The sequence below is a fragment of the Perca fluviatilis genome, chromosome 2 (genome assembly GCF_010015445.1).
Source record: "Perca fluviatilis chromosome 2, GENO_Pfluv_1.0, whole genome shotgun sequence".
Taxonomy (NCBI): domain Eukaryota; kingdom Metazoa; phylum Chordata; class Actinopteri; order Perciformes; family Percidae; genus Perca; species Perca fluviatilis.
The window spans coordinates 26,704,150-26,711,935 of NC_053113.1; the positions used below are offsets into that span (position 1 = coordinate 26,704,150).

Below are 7,786 nucleotides of genomic sequence, written 5' to 3' on the forward strand. Positions count from 1 at the left end.
GGAGTAACTTAGTATTTGAAGTAATGCAGGAAGTGTGCATTTAGTTTCCATGCTTATTGTGTTTCCACAACAATGTTAGTGAGTAAATCTACTGAAATGGCCACCACACCATAACAGAGTGTGATGCGTCAGATGAGAAAGCAGAGGTTTAGTCACGTATGTCATTGCTGTAAAAAAAAACAAAACAATGGGAATCTGTATATCTTTGCCAAGCGCAAACCAGTAAAGAAGGTATCGGTAAATTGTCGGGGGGGGGTCTTCTTTGTTATTGTTGAAAAACAAATATACTGTACTGTCAATAAAAACCCCAAGTAATTATTTGGGGATTTATAGGTCCTGATGGGGTTATTATTATGATAAAACTACCAACATAGTGTTCTCAAGTGTTTTAAGTCCTGTGCCCATTGCGGAGTCCACTCTAAATACACTGTATGCACATTTAATAACAAAGCGACCTGGAGCCATTTTATTAGTATATATTGGTGTCTAAGTCCACATGAACCTTTTGCTTCATTTCAGAGGAGCACCAGTGAAGTGAACACTGATCTACGAGCAGATGGAAAGCTAACTGATCTGATAAACCTTTGCTGCTCTTTGTGGGGGATGGCACAATTATTTGTAGATTACTGTATATTTGAATAATTGTCCTTTAATTCAGTGGTATTAAAGTGTGACATTTGCAGTTATTTCACTGAAGGAACTACAGTATTGAGGTATTTTCAATACTTCCATTACATTCAAGTGGACAAATTACAACCTTTAAATGTGCAACATGAAGCTATGTGACTAAAAACAAAAGTTAAGATGGAAATGCACACAGGGAAATAATGGTGGGTTAGTGTCAGGGTGGGAAATAAAAACAATCGCACATACTGTATATCTTTGGAAAAACAATAATTTGTTGAAAGTGGAAAACAAACTGATAACGTCAAAACGACAAAAGAGGAAAGTCTTCCCACACTCCGAACACAAAACCACTGTTTAAATTCCTAGAAGTAGATTATCATCATCATTTGGAGATCATTTGATTTTAAACAAGATGATAAACAAATACAGAATTTGGTACCTGAAAAGGGTAAAAAATACTGCGTTGTCTTTAGACTGACATTTTATCCAAATATTGTAAACCAAATTGTAAAGAAATAAGAAAGGAGGGGAATGTGGAAAATGGAATACGTTATGACTGAGAAAAGGAGGATGCAGTGTTTTTACAGCTGAGGAACTCAACTCAGACCACACACACACACACACACACACACACACACACACACACACACACACACACACACACACACACACACACACACACACACACACACACACACACACACACACACACACACACACACACACACACACACACACACACACACACACACACACACACACACACACGTAAGCTCCTTTGGATCTGACTGAGAAATTCCACAACACCCTGTCACACTCACACACACATAACCCCTCCTTTATTTAAGCAGTGTTGAGCCTCTACACACACACATACAGACAGACAAACAAACCAATTAACCAAGATTCAAATTGCACAAGAATCCTCTCCACACACAACAGTCACAGAGACAAACTGCCTTTCTGTGTCTCATACACCTTTGAAGACATCTGAAGGTGTAAACAGCCATCCGGAGTGGAACACATCCATGTAGGTATTATGTACACTCCAACAGCCTCACCCTATGGATCATATGAGTGAAACGGTATATAGGGCCTGGGAATGAGTGTTATTTTACGTATTTCAGTGGCTACAATGGCCTGCCAAAGTTTTTTAGCAGCTTCTTCCCGTTTACATATGGAGTAAATAATACAGGTGTCATTTAAAGATACACTTATAGCAGATGTAAAGAATTGCCTGGAGTAATGTTAACATTATCAAGGCAAGGAACAGTTGAATAAGGGGTGTGAATCACACGGTAGCTCACGATACGATACCCGGCTCACGATACTGATAACATCACGATACAACAATTCTGCGATAATCAATATATTGCTAGACAATCCTATAATGATACATCACTAGACCGGTCTAACTATGAATACAAAATGCCTGTGAAAAGGTTAAGTGCAGGATTTCTCTCTTTATTCACTACAAGTCCAAACTGTTAGAAAACAGCACAATTTTGCAGCACAAGTTTTTCAAACTGGATATTAAAACTACAGAACTATAGAGCAACTATGGGTCCAGACTTTGGACTTAAACGTGGATGGGGCATCTGTAATTTTCTTTAAACTGCTGTTCGCCATCCTGTTAAAAACCCCTCCCTATTTGGCTGGATAAGTTTTGTTCAAGTTTCCCTCATTCATGGGTTGAGAACCACCTCGAGGAGCCATGAAGCAGTGATGCTGGGAGCAGGGAAATCTATTTAGAGCACCTTATTTTATTAATTAAAATATTCATATTTGGCGCCAGCATATTGATAATCATGTCGCACGAAGGACAATGATATATTGCAGTATCGATATTTTGTCCCACCCCTATTGAATAAATTATTAAACAGCAGTGTGAAGCTAGGTACAGAAATATCCACAACTTGCTGTAATACTTCTAATACCAATGTCACAAGGTGAAAAGATTTTTTTTCAATTGTGAATGTTATGAGTTAAGATATCATTAAAATGTTTTAACCATTGTATTTTTGTCTTCTTTCCATAATTTTATCTAAATCATAAATGTAATAATTTCAATAGAACATTGACTTACATCAGGTATTAGACAGTATTTATAATCATACCTGGAAAGAAATTGGCAGGTACATGTAAACGGCCAGCTTTCTGATTGCTTCAATACAGCGGATCACATTATACAGTATTGTTGCAGGAAAATAGGGAAAAGGAGTCTGAATACCTACAACTAGAAAGAATAATAGGAAAAATGACTGACTGCCAGTGTGTTTGCAGCTGATCTCTGGGGTGGGTTTGATCAACATTTTATATCTTCACCTTATTCTGCTTGGATTTGGCACCACACTTTTCTCTTTTCCTTTGCCAGAGACACAATTCACTGTATTTCCCCTGCATTATTCAAACTCACCTCTTGTAGTCTTTTCCTTCACTTTCCTGTAAACTCGTTTTTCCCCCATGGGTTTAGTCTGCTCTACGTCACTGGGTATTTGAGAGACAAAGGCTGCCCATTTGTTGACTCTTATTTTATCCACTTTAATCATCACATAAAAAATTGACCATCTTGTTTAGTTGTACTACTGACGGACGCCACAAGCCACAAAAACCAATACTATAGACCAATCCCTGCAGGCTAACATTAGCCACCATGTTACAAGGCGAGTCATATTATAATATACTGTAATTTTACCACAAGCACAATGCAGTTCAGAAACAGTACCTTACTGGAAACAAGTACAGTATGACGTTTTTGTGATGACAAATTCCTAAGTCCATTAACTGTGTGTTCCAGTAAAAATGAACAAAACCAGCCCTACGTCCCATGTGTACATACATGTGAAAGCCATGTTGTATGTAGGTCAGTGTGCTGTAATGTATCAATAACCAAACGTGTCTTCTGACCAAGAGAAGTGCACCAATCAGAACAAAATACAATATGGAAATGGGTGTTTCAAGACCTCACGCCCTCCAACATCTGCTGCCTATGAAACAGGGAGTAATGTTATCACAGAGAGAGACAGAGAGAGAGAGAGAGAGAGATAGAGAGAGAGAGAGAGAGAGAGAGAGAAGAGAATTCAAGAATCTTACCCAATTTCCCCAGAGAGAGTGGGAAAGAAAGAAATAGACAGATTTTATCTGGGTGTGTCTAAAATCACAGGCCTCCATCTGGCCTCTGCAGTTATATGGGACAGAATTGGAGGAAAAGAAAGAGATACAAATATTGTGAAAGGAAGATGAAAGCATTTAGTGGGGTACATTAATCAGAGACTGATTGTACTTGAATATAAACTCAACATAACACTCTTAGATCTCCATACAGACGCACTGTGCTTTGTCCATTTTAGCACATACTGAACATCCAACCAAAAACACACATTTATTTATGTATGTATGCACATCCAATATATTAAATCCAGATGAGGAAGAGCAGTTATCCACATATGTTCCAACATTACCTCACCAGGGAAAGTATACAGAGAGAGGGAGGTGGAGGTGAAAAGCCAGATAGATGAAGAAGGGGAAGAAAAGGATGAATATGACATAGAAGAAAAACAGATAGACAGACACACAAATTTAGGAAGGAAAAGAACTGGGAAACAAAAAAGCAGATCCCATCTCCCTGTACAATTGAAAAGGATTTATGACCTAAAATCCTACAGTGTGAATGAGGAAATGAGGATACACAGTTGGAAAAGGGAAGAAAGATGAGACAAAAGAATGAGTAACAGCAGGGAATGGACAGAAAGAAAGGGTAAGAGAGATGGAGCTTTTCTTCTATGGAAGCCACTTTCCAAAACTGTAAAAGCACAAAAACTAATGAGAAAATAAAGAGTTTTTAGCGGTGTCTGTTTGCTATAAGTACAAATAACATGCTGATTTTCACCAGCACACAGTCAACATATACATAACAAACACAAGCTAAAGAAGGCTGGGATCAGTCATTGGTTGTGGCTGTCGAGGAGGGAAGATATTCACTCATACGCCCTTATGCTCATAACAAAAATAGGATGTGTAATCTAATGTAGGATCATAACAGTGAATGGGTTTTACAATCTTTAGAAACAAATAGCTTTGTTTTATCAAATGCAACAAAGCTGCATAATGTGAGTCTTACTTGTGATAACTGTCCCCAACTTAAACTTGGCACACACGCACATATACTCTCAAACTGCCACCCCTTTCCTCTTTGTTAATAACTCCATGCAATACTGTGCATTTCTCTATCAAACATCTTTTATGCTCCATCCAGTGCTCTTTGGCTTCTTTGCTCTCTCACAAAGACATAAAGGAAACCAACAAACAAACAACAAAGCATTTTAAGGATTTTGAAAAGCCAATCAAAAGGGTTTAATAAAAGGTGCAAATGTTAGTATAATATAATAAGACCCCATGAAGGAAGACAGGCTGGAGGCGGTTTTCCAAACATACTACACACTATATGTCCTCCAAAAAAAGAGTTTTTGTATGCTCCAACGCATTTTAATTAATTCTTTATAAAAAAAAAATGAACACTATGTTGTTGCAAGAGGATATGAAACCCAATTAATGAAGGAAAGAGTGTGGAAAGTATTAACAGTTACCCAGTGCAAAAGAGAGAGGCGAAGAGAGAGGGGACTCAAAGCAGGAAGGGATAGAGAGAGAAAGACAATGATGTCCATTGACAGAGGTGAGCCTATCATCTACTCTGAACACACAGAGAACACACGGACACACAAGCACAGACTGAGAGAGCAACACATGCACAAATGCAAAAAAAGGCAGAGAAACATGCCTACACACACATTTATATGCATATTAATGTATCTCAGCCCACTCCCAGTGAAAACCATAAACACAATAACTCTAATGTGCTCACTTACAGAGCTACAGAACACAGTCTCAAGACAGAACTATGCCCACAAACACATTCAAATATGTGTTTGTTTTATTGCACTGAGATCACATACTGTCAGATATCCAAAGTCCATTCACCCACATTCTTATACTCACACTAACCTGCCCTGGTTAAAACTCACATTCTTTACGGATGCAAAAACACACAGATGCAGACAAACGCAACACTTTCAGTACCCTCTCCTACAGCACAGCAGCAAACACAACCTTACCTGTAAGTTTTCAGTTCCTTTCACTCGCTCCTCTGTTTGAATGTCAGTCGACACAGACAAAGTTGCAAATGCAAAACAAAAACCTAGTTTGTGATGCTTTAGTCTGGCAGACAGTTAAGGGTATACTAGCAACTGACAAATAGGAAAACGAGCCAGGAGTGAAGAGATCAACTTTCTTCTCCAGTCGCAGCCAAACAATGAGGAGGGTAGAGAGTTAGAGGCGGAGTTACAGCACATTCCAGCTAAAGCAGTGAGTAATGATGTCACATTTAGAAAAAAAAGAGAAAAGGAAAACCACAGAAGAAAGGAAACGGAGAGGTGGGGATATAAAGCCAGGACTAGATAAACAAACCTGAATTTGAGCCAGAGACACTCCACAACTCAAACAGTACACAAATGTCAGTTCCTCAATCCTTCTCACACTCACACACACACACACACACACACACACACACACACACACACACACACACACACACACACACACACACACACACACACACACACACACACACACACACTCTAACTTTGTTATTGTGTTGGCATTTTTGCTCAGCTGCTCCCTTCATCATTCAGTCCTCCTCCATTATGGTTCATTATGATTAAATCCAGAACTTCCCATCATGTCAAACATATGCTGCTCTACCTGTTCTTTTAAAAATACTGGAAGTTCCTCTTTCCACTTGGGTGTCTTAAAGAATAATAGACTCTGCAATATGTTTGTGTTACCAATGCAATTATGTGAAAAGGCATTGAAACAAAACTATCAGGAGTGCTGGCAGGCTGCTCAGTAAAGGTACGTCTCTGCAAGTGTGTGAGTGAATATTGGTGTCACTGGTCAGAGAGACAACTTCCTTTATCTCCTTCTGCACATCACAAACAAAGTGACTCACTCACACAGTCACAGACAAGCTTAAAGCTTGAGGGAGGAAAAATAGAATTCAAAGTCAGGTGCTAACTGTGACTGTGTCTGTGAGCAGTCCACGGTGTTTGTGGTAAGTGGGTTAAGCAGCTAATGAGTGACCCAGCAGGGTCCAACACAAAGACATTCACTGCACACAGTGGAGCACAGCGAGGGCAAAATACCCGAGAGATTCAGTCAGCTTTTGAAATCTAGGAACCTGCATTAAAACTTCAACAGTGTTCAAATCAGTCCATTGAAAATTTTTTGCTTGCTTGAAATAACTAGCTGGGAAAGAGAAAAACATCAAGCACTGAATGGGTTAATTGTAGACTGGCGACTTTATTGTAGCTGACTGGAGGAATGTATAACAACATACTTGTTATTACAGACTATTAACATGAGTTTGCTGAGTGATTTCACCCTTTGTTAAAAAAAGAATAAATGCTCCCCTTTAGTGCAATATTAGACTCTAAAGGCCTGTTCACACCGGGACGAATTTTGCGCACGATATTTGCCGACGTTTAACACCTCGTGACTAAACAAAGGGCGCCAATGTGAGTGTGCACACCGACGCGAAAAACGCCACGCGTAAAAGCAAGCTTCTGAAGTTACAGTAAACACAACTTGGGGGCGCTCAAACACAAAACGGTCTTGCCGAGGACACATACGTAACGGCGAAGAAGATATACGCAAAGTAGCGTCTACACTGCCGGGAAGAAATAAGACGAGGAAGATGCAAGGCAAGATGAATGTAGAGCTGCTGGTCTCGTTTGTGTCGGAATATAAAGCACTTTATGACAAACGCACAGCGACTACAAAAATCTTGACAAAAGAGAACTGCTATGGAGTGGTATTGCAGAGCAAATGGGCCTTGATGGTGAGTTTCATTTCACTTAATTGTCTTTCATGTACATAGGCTTGTAACTTTTTCCCACAAACGTTTGACAATCGTCATCGCTTGTGTACTGTAGTGGAGGAGGTTAAACAGAAATGGAAAAGCCTGCGAGATACATATACAAGAAAAAGCACCATCTAATGTCAGGGAATAATTTTGCATGTTCACTCGGCTCATCGTCAGCGAAAATCGCTTGGGTGTGAACACAAAAAACGCGTTGAAAAACGCTGGCAAATAACGCGCGCTGAT

At 39.4% G+C, this 7,786-nt stretch overlaps 1 protein-coding gene across 4 annotated transcripts in view; it reads right to left on the minus strand.

Moving 5' to 3' along the window:
* The window catches only part of LOC120575574 (arf-GAP with Rho-GAP domain, ANK repeat and PH domain-containing protein 1-like), a 61,232-nt gene that overhangs the window by 20,587 nt on the left and 32,859 nt on the right, over positions 1-7,786 (minus strand). The window lies entirely within an intron of this gene.